The sequence below is a fragment of the Ursus maritimus genome, unplaced genomic scaffold (genome assembly GCF_017311325.1).
Source record: "Ursus maritimus isolate PB19 unplaced genomic scaffold, ASM1731132v1 scaffold_20, whole genome shotgun sequence".
NCBI classification, from domain to species: Eukaryota; Metazoa; Chordata; class Mammalia; order Carnivora; family Ursidae; genus Ursus; species Ursus maritimus.
The window spans coordinates 35,830,648-35,846,133 of record NW_024424453.1 but is presented as its reverse complement, the minus strand read 5'-3'; the positions used below and the strand labels follow the sequence as shown (position 1 = coordinate 35,846,133).

General features: G+C 40.6%; 1 long non-coding RNA gene across 2 annotated transcripts in view; it reads left to right on the top strand.

Annotated features, from left to right (window-relative positions):
• The window catches only part of LOC121104287, a 13,470-nt gene extending 4,297 nt beyond the window's left edge, over positions 1-9,173 (top strand). The window contains exons 1-4 of one of the 2 annotated variants that reach the window (XR_005836586.1): positions 2,538-2,597; positions 5,162-5,290; positions 6,143-6,245; positions 8,477-9,173. This is a non-coding gene — a long non-coding RNA (uncharacterized LOC121104287). Of the gene's footprint in view, positions 1-2,537; positions 2,598-5,161; positions 5,291-6,142; positions 6,246-8,476 lie in introns of those variants that run through there. The other variant, XR_005836585.1, reaches the window with a different exon arrangement.
• Positions 9,174-15,486: the final 6,313 nt, after the last annotated feature.

Genomic DNA, 15,486 nt, shown 5'->3' with positions numbered 1-15,486 from the left:
CTGAAAGTTTAGGGGTGCAGTGTCATGGTATCTGCAGCTTGCTTTGAGATGCATCAAAAAATAACATAAATTGGGGCACCTGGGTGGTTCAGTCAGTTAAGTGGCCGACTCTTGATTTGGGCACAGGTCATGATCTCAGAGTAGTGGGATCCAGCCCTGCAACAGGCTGTGTACTCAGCGGGGAATCAGCTTGAGGATTCTCTCCCTCTCACCCTGCCCCACCCCTGTATGCCCTCTCTCTCTAAAATAAGTAAGTCTTCAAAAAATAAAAATTCTCTCTCTCCCTCTCCCTCTGCCCCTCCCTCATCTCCTTCCCTCTCTAAAAAAAAATTAGGGGCACCTGGGTGGCTCAGTCTGTTAAGTGTCTGCCTTGGGCTCAGGTCATGATCCTGGGGGTCCTGGGATCACGCCCCGTATCAGGCTCCCTACTCAGCAGAGAGACTGCTTTTTCCTCTCCTTCTGCCCATCCCCGCCCTCCCGCCCCACCTCTGTTCCTACACACTCACTTTCTCTCTCTCTCTCTCTCAAATAAATAAATAAAAATCTTATAAAAAATGAAAAATTTTTAAAAATTAAAAAAAAGATGAATTGGGGTATCCGTGAATGGGCAAATAGGCAGATGAACAGATTAGGTGATAAAGCAATCAGTAAAATGTTAATAATTGAATCTAGGTAGAGTGTAGGAGTGTTCACTGTGCAATTCTTTCAACTTTTCTGTATGTTTAAAAATTTCCATAATAAAATGGGGGAAAACCCCAGCTTTAATATGAACTCATTCATCACCTCTCCCCTCCCCAGCCAGCCTCAGAATTCAGGAGGCAGGCTATTTCCAGGATGTTTTGAAGCAGAAGAAAACAAGTTCATTTCAGTCCACCCTGAAAACCATCACTGTCTGAACGGTGAATGGCTTGTGACATCAACTGAACATTATTTTTCATTATTTCCCTGCTCAGCGCACCCAGATGACATACTGCCTTAGGCTGCAGGCCCACAGTTTCAAGGCCTATTCGAAGTGTGTTATGAACACCAGGCAGGGACATTTCAAGGGCAAAGGCTCAGGAGGCTTGCTGCCTCTTCATAATCAAGCTGTTGTGAGCATTTAGTAAGTTCCTGTGTGCAGAGCCCTTTTACAGAGTGAGTACCAGGAAAATAAAAGGTAATTTTGGTTTATAAAGTATTTACAACTGTGAAAGGCATTCAATCTAAAATGGAACCAGAGGGGGGCGCCTGGCTGGCTCAATTGATAGAGTATGCGACTCTTGATCTCCAGGTTGTGAGTTTGAGGCGGACGTTAGGGATAGTTTACTTAATAAAATAATAAATAAAATAAAATGGAACTGGAGGATATGAAATGGAGACTCTCACACATGCATCCTCAAAAGAACAGAACTTAAGAACTGAGGATGATTTCCTGTAAATGCCTGATTTTTGGAAGACAAAGACTTACCTCTTGGCCAATGAACATGCACTAAGAATCTCTTCCCATCCTCAAGCCAATGAACTTAACTGCTCGGACTCTGGCTGGACTTCCTCCTTGCCCATAAACACAGCCCCCCCCCACCAAGCCCTCAATGGATTCACCTGTAGCTTGCTAGCGCCTGTGTTTCCTGAATGGCAATTCCTCTGCTATTCCCAAGTAAATTCAATTTCTGGTAATTTGAGTGTGCCTCAGTTTACCCCTTTATTGATGTTAACACAATTAGGTAAGGAAGCCACAATTAGAAAGTTAAGGGCTTGGAGAGTAGGAATTGTAGGGGCAGTTTGATCACCGGAGTTTACTTCTGGCATATTCATACTGTAGAATGTTATGTTACTGTTACAAATAGTGACCTTTATACAAATGTAATAACATAAATAGATCTCCAAGAAGTGCTGTTGAATGAACCCTGTACAGTATAATACCATTTATATTAAAAACAGGCACACTGACAGGTAAGCCCAGTTTTGTGTATGTTCAATAAGCACATACAAAAATGCAAAAGCAAGAGCAACATTCAGAAAGATACATAGCAAACTCTAAAACGTATTTATCTTTCACTGGGCATCCTTGAGAATGAAACTGATTTTTCTTGGGACACCTGGGTGGCCCAGTCCGCTGAGCATCTGCCTTCGGCTCAGGTCATGATCCCAGGGTCCTGGGATCGAGCCCCACATCGGGCTCTCTGCTCAGTGGAGAGCCTGCTTCTCCCTCTCCCTCTGCCTGCCACTTCCCCTGCTTGTGCTCTCTCTCTCGGTGTCTCTCTCTCAAATATATATACAATCAAATATATATACAATCTATATGCAATCTTGTATATATAAATATATACAATCTTAAAATCAAATAAATAAAAATAAAACTGATGTTTCTCGTTTTTATAACCCTAGTTCCTCAAAGTTCTTTTTTTTTTTTTTAAAGATTTTATTTATTTATGTGACAGAGAGACAGCCAGCGAGAGAGGGAACACAAGCAGGGGGAGTGGGAGAGGAAGAAGCAGGCTCCCAGCGGAGGAGCCCGATGTGGGACTCGATCCCGGAACACCAGGATCACGCCCTGAGCCGAAGGCAGACGCTTTAACGACTGTGCTACCCAGGTGCCCCCTCACTCAAAGTTCTTAGTAAGTACTCGTAGTCATTTCTACCTATAAACTCTATGTTCCCTCTGTTCATATTTCTCTCCATGGCTATCATCTCTTGCCCAGACTACTAATACCAAGTTCCTAACTGGTCTCTCTGCTTTTATCCTGGCTCTATCACAATCCCCTTTTCAAAGGACAGTTTTAAAACTTTAAGTACAAACCTGATCCCAAATTCCCTGCTTGAAACCCTTTAATGGCTTCTCATAACATTTAAAATACCGTCTCAGGGATACCTGGGTGGCTCAGCTGGTTAAGCATCTGCCTTAGGCTCAGGTCATGATACCAGGGTCCTGGGATCAAATCCTGCATCATACTCCCTGCTCAGTGGGAAGCCTGCTTCTCCTTCTCCCTCTGCCTGCCACTCTCCCTGCTTGTTATCTCTCTCTCTCTGACAAATAAATAAAATCTTTTAAAAAATAACTTATAGGCTCAACTCCACCATCTGATTGGCCAAGTCCAACCTCTCCTAGGCCCCCCTCTCCCCGGCTTGAGTGGTATACGACAGCCAAGCTCAGGAGCTCTTTCCTGCCTCAGGACCTTCCCGTCGGCTATACTGCCTGACGTCCTCCCCTAGACAGCATGGCTGGCCCCCGTTCATCTAGGATCCCTTGCTCAGACATGCCTTCTCATCTAAGAAAGGCAAGTTTCATGACCATCTATTGTTACTGCAACCCCCAGCACCTTTTTGCCATATTCTTTCCTATCAAGCCCACAGCTTCTGTAAAGCACCAACAAGCCTGAAGCCATGGGTAGACTGAAACTGTCCCCACAGAGGGCCCAGACTCCAAGGGCTGAGTCTGGATCAGGTGGTATCCGAGCAGGTTTGGCCGAGTGGCCAGTGGCTGGCATCCTTTCCGGCACAGCCACCTGTTTTTAGAGATAGCAGCTTGATGATGACTGTAAAATAAAGACACGTGAGGTCCACGCCTTAGTGTGAAGCTCCTTGGGCCAACATCCCCTGGGAAAAGTGGCTGTAATTACTGGACATTTATTTTAATAATGTCTAAAATGAAAATTTTCCTTCCTGAAAAACAATTATAAAATGATCCCTAGGATTGGGAGACTTAAATTATTTTTCCCTAGTTTTCAAGCATTTATGCAGTTAAATCCTCACTTCTACAATGAGTCTCAGCCATGCCCCAAATACCATTAGTGCCATCTTTTCGTTTTTATTTTTAATAGTTCTTTAAAAATTTTTTTAAATTTTTAATCATTCTTAATAACAACTTTCCATATTTAATATGAATAGGCCTAAATGCGTTTGGCTGAGGACTGACCTTGTAAAAAGAGAAGGTTTTCTCCCATTATCATTGTTTTCTGTCTTAAATTCTAACACATATGTTTATCAGCCTACCTACCATTTACAATAAAGGTACCAAGCAAGTAAAAGAAATGGAGACTTTTTTCTTCTGAATTCAGGCAAGTGGCTGACTGCTTTTCTAGAGCAATATCTTTTTGAATAACTTGAAAATCATCTTAAACAATCAAATTTTCGGGGTACCTGACTAGCTCGGTCAGTGGAGCACGCAACTCTTGATCTCAGGGTTGTGAGTTTGAGCTCTACGTTGGGCACTGAGGCTACTTAAAAAAAATCCAATTTTTGAAGAATCAAACTTTAGTATGACCTAAATTTTCTGTAACAATTTCCTGTATCTGAATAGAGGTATCCCCCCCACTTTCAGGAAATTCATATTCTACCCCTTTGTTCTTTATGAAAGACCTAAGTTAGTATGGTAATGGGATTTTTTTTTTTTTTTTTTTTGTAAAAGCAAAAATCCTCTTCAGATTTCTTTCAGTTGGTGAAAACAGGTGCTGGGATATTTATTCAATTTTTTAGTAGACTTTTTTATTAAGATATAACATCTATTAAGTGTACTAATTGTAATGGTCCCACTCAATTTTTATATGTGCATATACTTGGCCACGCATCATCCAGATTGAGATATCCCAACACTCAAGAAGCCTCGCTTTTGCCCCTCTCTAGTCAGTACCCTCAAGCAATCATTATTCTGGCTTTATCATCATAGATTAGTCTTGCCTATTCTTGAACTTCATATAACTATAATCAGATAGCATGGATTCTTGTTGGAAGGCTCCTTTTTGAATGCAGTTATCTTTATGACCCCATCGTGTTGTTCCATGTAGCCATATGTCACTCCTTTTTACTGTTGGATAGTACCCTGTTAACATGACTCTCCCATAGCTTATCCATTCTCCTATTGTGGAGCATGTCCAATTTTATTTTTTTATGACTAAGGTTGCTATGAATATTCTTTGGTTGGTTGAGGTTTTTTAAAAAAGATTTTATTTATTCATTTGAGAGCATGAGAGCAGGGGAGGGGCAGAGGGAGAGGGAGAAAGAATCCAAAGCAGACTCTGCACTGAGCACAGAGCCCAACACGGGGCTTGATCCCACAACCGTGAGACCATGACCTGAGCTGAAACGAAGAGTCGGACATTCAACCAACTCAGCCACCCAGGTGCCCTTGAGTATTCTTATAATGCCTTTTTGCACTCATATGTGCTTGTTTCTCTATACCTAGGAGTGTGGTTGCTGCATCATAGGTACACTGAGCTCGAATAGATGCTGCCAGTTCAAAGTGGCTGTACCCATTTATGCTTCAACGTGCCGTGCATGAAAATGACAGTGTTGCACATGCTCATCGAACTGGGTATCATCAACCTCTTTCCTGTTCACCGTTCTGTTGGGTGTCCAACGGTATCTCCTTGTGGTTTTCATTAGCATTTTCAACATGCATAATAATGTCGAGCACATTTTCATTTGCTTATTGGCATCTTGGGTTTTCACTTTTGTGAAATAAATGCCTGTTCAAGTCTTTTACCCACTTTAAAGTTAGCTTGTCCTTTTTTGTTATTTAGTAGATTTTTATTTTATTTTAAGATTTTATTTATTTGTTTATCAGAGAGAGAGGGAGCACAAGCAGCGGGAGTGGCAGGCAGAGGGAGAGGCTGGCTTCCCGATGAGCAAGGAGCCCAAGGCGGGCCTGGATCCCAGGACCCTGGGACCATGACCTGAGCAGAAGGCACCCGCTTCACTAACTGAGCCCCCCGGTTTTATTGTTCTTACCTTTCACATTGAAGTCCTGTTGCGTCTCAATCAATTGCTGAGTATAGTGTGAGGCCGTGGGCAACATTCATTGTTAAATGTTTGGAGCAGCAGGGCCTTACAGCATGATCTCATAGGTCCGTCCTCACAGCAAGTTCACTGTAGTGCTTTTGAAGAACAGTCTGGTACCCCATTAAAGAGCGCATGTTCTCTAATTAGTTTTTAAAGCAGCATTGCCCTTAGCCTCAGGCAAGAGGAGTTTCTACTCTGAGACCCATAGTTTATAGCATCTCTTGTGTCATAAACACTCAAAAACAGAGTGGGGGAGGGGAATCTCTGTCACCTGTCTCTTGGTATGAGCTCTAGACAGGACAACCCTGTAAACCTAGACACTCATCTTCTTACCTAACTGTATTATGCGCTAAGGAGACACACTTCCTTGCCTTTCTGGTCCTAGATCCTCAAAACAGAAGGTGCCTGGATCAGAATATTGAGAAGTTTTGAGTATGAGAGAGCACAGTTTGGAAGTGCAGGAAGATCTGAGTGGCAGGAATGCTTAGGTAAGAGAAAAAACAAATTAACTTGTCAAATCCTCCTTCTTAGCATGAATGCAAAAGACTCTTGCATACAAAGTATTGTTTCCCAGAGTGCAAAGCAGCCGTTTTCTCGCTTCTCTTTGTGCTCTAATTCATGCTTCTGAAGATCTTCATAAATTAGCACAAGTATTCACTAACATTGCAGTGTCTAAGGAACATTTTGTAATATTAGACCATTTTTTACCCTTAAATGTGTATGTATATAGATCTAAACATTATATATGGGAAGCATAACAGATTTTTTCATTTGCAAATAGGCGAACATTAAATGCGAACGCTGTGAACAGTTTTATAAAATTATTTAAGGCTTAATTGAACTTTCTAAAAAGCTAATAAAACATGCAGCCTGTTTTAATACCTTTGACCACAAATTTGATAATAATTGACTGTAACTTCGTTTTGCCTTTTAGTTTTGATAGGTCATTTTGAATATTTTAGAAGAATGTTAGCATTTTTTAAAACGTGAAAAATAATTTTAATTTCTTTTTTTACATTTACCATCATTCACAGTTTTGGAAGAAAATACATTCAAAATGTGTACACTTTACAAACAATTACATTTTGACTATGTACATGTATTACTTTGAATTAAAAAATAAAAAAGAAGAGGGGTGCCTGGGTGACTCAGTTGGTTAAGCAGCCAACTCTTGACTTTGGCTCGGGTCATGATCTCAGGGTCCTGAGATCAAGCCGCACATCAACCCCATGCTCAGCGGAGGATTCCTCTCCCTCTTCCTTTTCCCCTCCCCCTCCTCCCACAAGCTCTCTCTCAAGTAAATAAATAAATCTTTAAAAATTTAAATTAAATTAAAAAGAAGAAAAAAGGAAGTCCATAAAAAAATACTTTGGCAAATGGTGGGTATTCAATAAATATTAGGGACCCCTTTCTGCCACCCCATCTTCCTTCTCTTGTTTTTAACTTAACAGATTAAAAATCATTTCCCTCTCTCCTTTCTCCCCCTCTATCCTCCAAATACAAACATACACATCCTGTTAGGAATTTGGTTGCCTTCTGGAAACAAGTCTAGAATTGAAGAGAAAATAGTCAGCAGAATTGACAGGAGACATTAGAGGAATCTAGTTGTGGCCAAATAGAAAAATGAGATAAAAGTTCAATCATTTAAGACGACCAATACTTTTTAGTAGAATTCTGACATATAGCCTATGTCAGGCACTTCTTAGCCCAGTGAGAAGTCAGGGGCATCTCAGAAACGTGGGCGTGGCAACAGGGAATTTAATTGACTCTTACCGGCAGTTTGATTTACGGGTTGGGCTGCCAGCCCTTGGCAAAACGAAATGACAGTTTCAGGGAGTTAGCACTTTTGGCCACATACACTGGCCACATCAGCACATCAGAAACACACCTGGAATTTTTTTTTTTTTCTAAGACTTTTTTATTTATTTGAGAGCAAATGAGCGAAGGGGGAGTGTGGAGGCAGAGATCTCAAGCAGACTTCCTGCTGAGCGAGGAGCCCGACTCCACTCGGGGCTCGATCCCAGGACCCTGAGATCATGACCTGAGCTGAAGGCAGACGCTTAACCATCTGAGTCACCCAGTCACCCCGGATGGAGAACTGACTTGAGGAAACACCCTTCTGATGATGCTGAAGTCCAGCTTGTAGAAGTAATGTTTTAGCTGAGAAATGAAGAATGAGCTAGAATTCGTGACAGTGGAGGGAAAAGCACATAAAGGCCCGAGGTGGGCAGAGCGTGGACACGTCTGAAGAACTCTAAAGAAAAGGAAAGTGGGGAGAGAGGGGCCTGAAGAGCAAACTCTAGAAAGCCTGGCCTGCCCTACCAGGGCTTTTGACCTTTATCCTAGAAGCAGCGACAAGCTCCTGAAAGCTTTTAAGCCGAGGAGTGACATGATTAGAAAATAAACTTAAAAAACAAAACCAAACAACAACAAAAACTTGGCTTTTAACAAGGGCTTCATTGTTCCCTGTTCCTTCCTTCCTTCCTCCTCGGGCAGCCAGGCAGGTGACTTCCCCAGACACAGGGCTGCAGCTGGTTCCAGGGGCAAGAGCTTCACAACAGGCTCCAAGTGCTTGGTCCTGGGCCCAAAGGATGAATGGAGCTGAGCTGTGTTCTTTCCTCTAATGCTCTGTGTGTTCTGTGTGTTTCTACCATTAAATAAATACTGGGGTATTTATAAAAACTTCAGCAAACCGCCCACTCCGTTTTCTCTGCTGCAGGCCCAGAAGCCCTCAGACAGTAACAGGCTGTACCAGAAACTCTCTGCTCTCCAAAGAGACAGCTCCTGAAAGACGACTGAATAGAACTCTCTTCCACACGGGCTGCGGCCTGCCGCCCCGACTTTTACAAGCCTCGCTGTGGAACATCTAGGAAACTTGAGTTTGACAGACAGGTTTAAGCTGAACAAGGGCAGCCCGCTAGAGAGCTTGGCTCTCGGTATTTTCGAGGCTGTTCTTTCTGTTGAGCTGCATGCAGCTGATGGGCCTTCAGGTGGGAGGATGACAAACCAAAGAATTGATTCCAGTGGGGAAAAGGCAAGAAGAGTGAGTCTGAGGCAAAAGGCTTGTGAATGTATGTGAGCTTCAGAAGTTTCAAAACAGAATCCAACTTCCTTAAGCAACAGGAATCACGATTGTCTGCTTCTTCCAAACGGAATTGACTTTACCTCTGTCCCTGGCGTGATGGAAAAGTCACCCATGTTGCTGGTCAACACACTTGAGCTTGACTGTCAACTCTGCCACTTAGCCCAGGCAAGTTAACTCACCTTCCAGAGCTTAGTGTCTTTGCCTGTAAAACGGGTTAATAGTGTCTGTTGGCAGCATCGTAAGGATGTAAGACAACGTGGATGAAAGAATTAGAAATAGTCCCGGCACTGGGCTGCCTGGCTGGCTCCGTTGGTTGAGTGTCTGCCTTCAGCTCAGGTCACGATCTCGGGGTCCTGGGATCGGGCCCCATATCGGGCTCCCTGCTTGGCGGGTAGCCTGCTTCTCCCTCTGTGTGCATGCTCTCATCTCTCTCTCAAATACATAAATAAAATTAAAAAAAAAAAAGTCCCTGCACTGACGTTGTTGCTATCCAGTGCTGCACCTATGTGTCTATCTTCCTCATGACACTGACCTCCTTAAGAAAAGAGGCCACCCTTGGCCTTTTTGTCTGGTGTCTACTCCCGTAGGTGTTCAGTACATAAAATGAATAACTGATATAGCCATCTTATAGGAAAAGGATTCCCCTCTCATGTGGTCAGCCTTCCCAAGATAGTCTGTCTTCTAATTTCCTACAGCCTTTTTATTTGCTTTCAACATGAATTAGGAAAACAAAATTATTGGATACATTTCCAGAAAGATATTTTCCTAGAATGTTTCTACTTACACACACATATTATTTAATTAGTAAACTTATTTTTGAGCAACTTTAGCATTACAGAAAAATTGAGCAGCAAGTACAGATTTCCCATATGTACCCTAACTCCCTTCTTCCCTCCACGTGTTAACATCTTGCATTCGTGTGATACATTTGTTACAATTTGAGCCAATATTGATACATTATTATGAACTAAACCCATAGTTTACATTTAAATTCGTTCTTTGTATTATCCATTCTATAAGTTTTGACAAACAGATAATAACTTGTAGCCACCATTACATTATCAGTCAGAATAGTTCTACTGCTCTAAAAATCCCGTGTTCCACCCATCCACCCTCTCTCCTCCCAGCTCCTGGCCACCATGATCCTTTTATCATCTCCATAGTTTTGCCTTTTCTAGAGTGTCATGAGGCTAGAGTCACAGGCTATGTAGCCTTTTTAGATTGGCTTCTTTCCCTTAGTGATGTGCATTAAAGATCCATCCATGTCTTTTCCTAGCCTGATAGTTCATTTCTTTCCATCACTGAGTACTATTCCATCATATGGAGGTACCCCAGTTTATTTATCCGTTCACCCACTAAAGGACATCTTGGTGGCTTCCAAGTTCTGGCAATTATGGATAAAGTTGCTGTAAACATTCACGTGCAGGTTTTGTGTGGATGTAAGTTTTCAGCTCATTTGGGTAAATACCTAGGAGTGTAATTACTCTATCGTATAGTAAACATATGTTTAATTTTGCAAGAAACTGCCAAACTGTCTTCCAAAGTGACTGCACCATTTTAAATTCCCACCGGCAAGAATCGAGAGTTCCTGCTGTTCATCGTCTTCTCTCTCATTTGGTGTCATCAGTGTTTTGGACTTCAGCCATTCTAATAGGTGTGTAGTGATAGTTCATTGTTTTCATTTGCAATTCTCTAATGACAGACAATTTTAAACATCATTTCCTATGCTTATTTGCCATCTGTATATTTTCTTTGGTGAAGTGTCTGTTCAGATCTTATGCCCATTTTTAAATCCAGTTGTTTGTTCTTTTATTGTGGGGTTTTAAGAGTTCTTTGTAACTTTTGAATACCGGTCATTTGTCAAATATGTGTTTTACAAATATTTTCTCCCAAATTGTGGTTTGTCTTTCCATTCTGTTAGGATATTTTGCAGAGCAATATTTAATTTCAGTGAAGTTCAACTTATCAATTTTTCTCCCATGGGCTGAGCTTTTCATATCTAAAAAGTCATTGCCAAACCCAAGGTTACTAGATTTTCTCCTATGTTATCTTTTAGGAGTTTTATAGTTTTCTGTTTTAAAAGGTTTTATTTATTTATTTGAAAGAATAGTTTTCTGTTTTAAATTTAGGTGTTTGAACCATTTTGAGTTAATTTTGTGAAAAGCGTTAGATCTGTGTTTAGAGTCTCTCTCTCTCTCTTTTTTTTTTTTGCATGAGGATGTCCAGTTGTTCCAGAACCATTTGTTGACAAGATTATCCTTTCTCCATCGAATTGTCTTTGCTCCATTGTTAAAGATCAGTTGATTATATCTATGTAGGTTTATGTCTGGGCTCTCTGTTCTGTTCCATTGATCTCTTTGTCTGTTCTTTCACCAATACCACATTGTCTTGATAACTGTAGCTTTAGTGTAAGTCTTGATGTTGAATAGTGTCAGTCCTCCAACTTTGTTCTTTTTCAATATTGTCTTGGCTACTTATATTTTAAAAGTAGGTTTATTGTTTTCAGAAAAATTATGCCTGTTTATTAAGAAAAAAATAAACAATATAGAAAAGTAATACATATGTGAAAAGTTTACCATTATGGAAGATAGGTTTCTAATCAATGAGAAAAATGTTAACAACACAATAGGGGGAAAAAGTATCTGAATCATCAGTTTCAGAGAAAAAGAAAGTTTAGTGCCCTATAAATATTTATAAAAATGTCAACCCTTGTCTTAATTTAATGAAAAGAGGTATCAGTAAACTCCTATTTTTCTCTTTTATGCCCATTATTAATTAGGATAGAGGAAATAAAACTCTCAAAAATGGTGTAAATTGGTATAAAATGTATAGGTGGCTATTTGGCAAAATTTGAAATGTGTGTTCCTTGTAGGAAGAAATTTCTTTTCTTCAGATGATATCCCCAGGCTAAAAACAGTGACTGACACATAGTGTATCTTCAATAAAGGGCTGTTAAATAAATCTGAAAAATGCGGAATGCGCTTAGTCATTGATAGAGGAATTTTGGTACCAGGAATTTATCAAATGGGTATATGTATAGGACTTTTTGTTGTAGCATTATTTTTTGTTTTGTTTTGTTTTTTAAAGATGTTATTTGTTTATTTAAGAGAGAGAGAGCACAGGAGCAGGGAGGAGGGTTGGGGGAGTGGGGAATAAACAGACTCCCTGCTGAGCAGGGAGCCCAATGCAGGGCTTGATCCCAGAACCTTGGGATCATGACCCAAGCTGAAGACAGATGCTTAACCGTCTGAGCCACCCAGGCACCCCCTGTTGCAGCATTGTTTGCAAAGGCAAATGCTATTACCAGACTAAATGTCCATCAATAGAGGAAACATTAAATAACTTTTTGTACAATCATACAAGAGAATATAATGTAGCTGTTAAAAAAGAATGAGGTAGATCTATATGAACTGATATGGAACAGTGTCAACAATTTACTGCTAAGTGAAAAAAGGAAATTATAGGACAGCATATCTATAACATGAGAACATATAACATACAGTCAACTTGTTTTCTGACCCATGTTGTCCAGGGAGTCTCTCCTTGGATGATGCATTGAGGACGGAAGGAAAGAACTCTTTCACTTGCGTACATTTTCCACTGTAATTAGAAGCTAGTACAAGTTTTATGACTTTTTCTTTTAAATTTATTTTTTTTTAAGATTTTATTTTTAAGTAATCTCTACACCCAGTGTGGGGCTCAAGCTCACAACCTCGAGATCAAGAGTCACATGTTCCACAGACTGAGTGAGTCAAGAGCCCCAAATTTATTTATTTGTTTATTTAGTGTTTAAGTATAATTTATTTTTTTTGAGATGTTTTTATTTGTTTGAGAGGGAGAGAGAGAGCACAAGCGGGGTGGGGGGCAGAGGGCGAGGGAGGGAGAGAATCTCAAGCAGACTCCCTGCTAAGCTCAGAACCCAACGTGGGGCTCGACCACAAGAGCCAAAACCAAGAGTCAGAGACACAACCAACTCAGCACCTAGGCGTCCCTGATTTATTTTTTAGAAATAAAAATGTATGGAAGTTTTTATGTAAAAATATAAAAAGGGCATAGATTTTTTTTATTTGAAAATACCATAATTATTTAGGGGAAATGATACATTTTTCATGTAAAAATCTAAATAAAACAAAAATTAAAAAGTAAAGATCTCTTACAATAATAAAACTAATATTAGTTTAGTAAACATCTTTCTAGCTATTTCCTCATGCAGCTGTACAATTTTACAAAAATGAGTTCATCCTATTTATGCTGCTCTGTAGTCTGCATTTTATCAAATGATATTCAGTGGATTTTTTCTAAATAAGTCAGTTTGCTTTTATAGGCCTTATAGTATGCCAGTGTATTTACAACTCATTTAGTAAACTAATTACTGATTTTTAAGCATTATAACAATGCTGCCTCATTCATTTTTAAAATAATGAATAGGCACAAAGTAACATTTCGAATCTATACGTAAACTATAACAGCAATACTAAGAAGAGTAATGTATTTATGACCGAGCCAGACTTTCTGTGGTTGGGACGTCCAGCAAGCACCAGCTTGTGTACCAGGCCTGCACATATGTGTTCATATTCGTTGTAACTTTGATTATTATAGCAAAAAAAAAATACCATCATTATAGGTAATCTATGTTATAATCTGTTCTATCTTTACATTTTTTATAATATATAATACAGCAGTTAAAAAGAATAGGGTAAGTTGATAAGTACCAACTTAAAAAATCCCCACCGCGTACTAGTAAGTGGCAGAAAGCATTTACCCAATGATATTGCGGTTATGTTACCAAGTTGTGTTTAAACATACAGGAAAGTGATTTAATGGCGTCTACAAGTATAGTCCCATCTGAAAAGTCATCATACTATACATTTAGAATTTGTGCCACTGACAGTATGCAAATTAAACCTAAATTTAAAAATAGGTTGTGTCAGGATGCCTGGGTGGCTCAGTTGGTTAAGTGTCTGCCTTCGGCTCAGGTCACGATCCCAGGGTCCTGAGATTGAGTCCCACATTGGGCTCCTGGCTCAGCGGGGAGTCTGCTTGTCCCTCTGTGGGCAGCTCCCGCTGCTTGTGTGCGTTCTCTCACTCTGATAAATAAATAAATAAATAAATAAATAAATCCTAGAAAAAAAAGAAAAGAAACTATTTAAAAAAAAAAAATAGGTTGTACCTACCCCACGTTGGGGTAGAGTTTACTTTAAAAAACAAGTTGTGTCTATATTCACGTGTATAATGTAAATACAAAGAAAGAGTCTGGAATAATATACACCTGATTTTTTGGCGGTGGTTACCTCTGGAAAGGGAGACCGCAGCTTGTCCTCTACATACTTCTGTATTGTTTGAATATATTAAAAAGGAGAAGGCATTAATTGGGCATCTAGTCAATCAATAAATATAAGTACAACATGTTTTTATTTAAGTCAATAAACTAAATAACATAAATAAAATAATCAACGAATAGACAAAATTAACAGACCACAAAGAGACTTTGGAAGAAAACAAGCTGCTGAGAACCTATGTTGAAGACATACCCATCTTCTCCCTTGGGAAGGATTTGAGGACTATGTTTTCTCCATTTTTGCCTCTCTGGAAAGAAACCATTAAGTCGCCAGTAAGGGGGGGGTTCCTACTATTCTAATCCCTGCCCGGCCTGATGCTCGCATGTGGAGGTGAGATACGAACACCCCAGCCACCCTGCAAGGTGCCCAACCCCACCCCAGGAAGTGAGAGCCTAAAGGAGACTCAGTACTTGCTTAAAGAACATGTCTCACTCCTTCCCGCATTTGTGGTGGCAGCGGGATGGTGCAGCGGATGGGAACGAATATATAATACTGGCATATGTGGTATGAATTACAAAGTAATTGAATAAGAAGAAATTCAAAGGAAAGCAATAAAACGCCATGTCCTACCAAAGTGGCGAGGATTTGTTTAGGCTCTGCACAGTATTGGCATGGGGTGAGGGGCAATGATGAGAGGTGAAGCTAAACAAATTAGCAGAAGCCAAAGGAGGCAGAGCTTCTTCAAACACATTAAGGAGCTTATCCCAGGAACCAGGGTAAGCCAGTAACAAGCCTTAGGCCGTTGGTTCACCTCTGGCCACTCCAAGGAGAATGCATTGAGAAGCAACCAGACTGGACATGGGGAGAGCAGCTAGGAGGCCCATGCAGGAATCCAGGCAAAACATTTTTGTACCCTGGAACAATGTGAAAGCAGGGGAAAAGGAGAAAAGTGCATGAGCAGAGGGATACTGAAGAGAGAGTTCTGATAGGTCTTGGTGATTGAGTGCATACATCCAGAAAAGGAGAACAGGGGGGTGGTGGTGTGGCGTCTATATTATCTAGGGTTCAATCAGTAAAAGCTGAACCCTAGGACTCATGGAGTAAGGAATTTGTTGTTGAAATTAGACCTTACACAGTTTGTTGAAGCAATTGAACATCTGGGAAGGGGAGTTAAATCCCCAACCAGTCAAGCTGAGAAGCCGGGGATGTCCAGCCCCTGAAGTAGGACCTCAAAGGGGAGACTGATGGAGAAGTCTAGAAGAAGCATTTGGCTTTGCGGGTCTAAGAGCAGGCATCTGCTGATGGATCTGGGGCTGCTGTTGGCCAACAGGGCCTACCGTCCAGAGGAAGAGCTGGAGGCAAAGT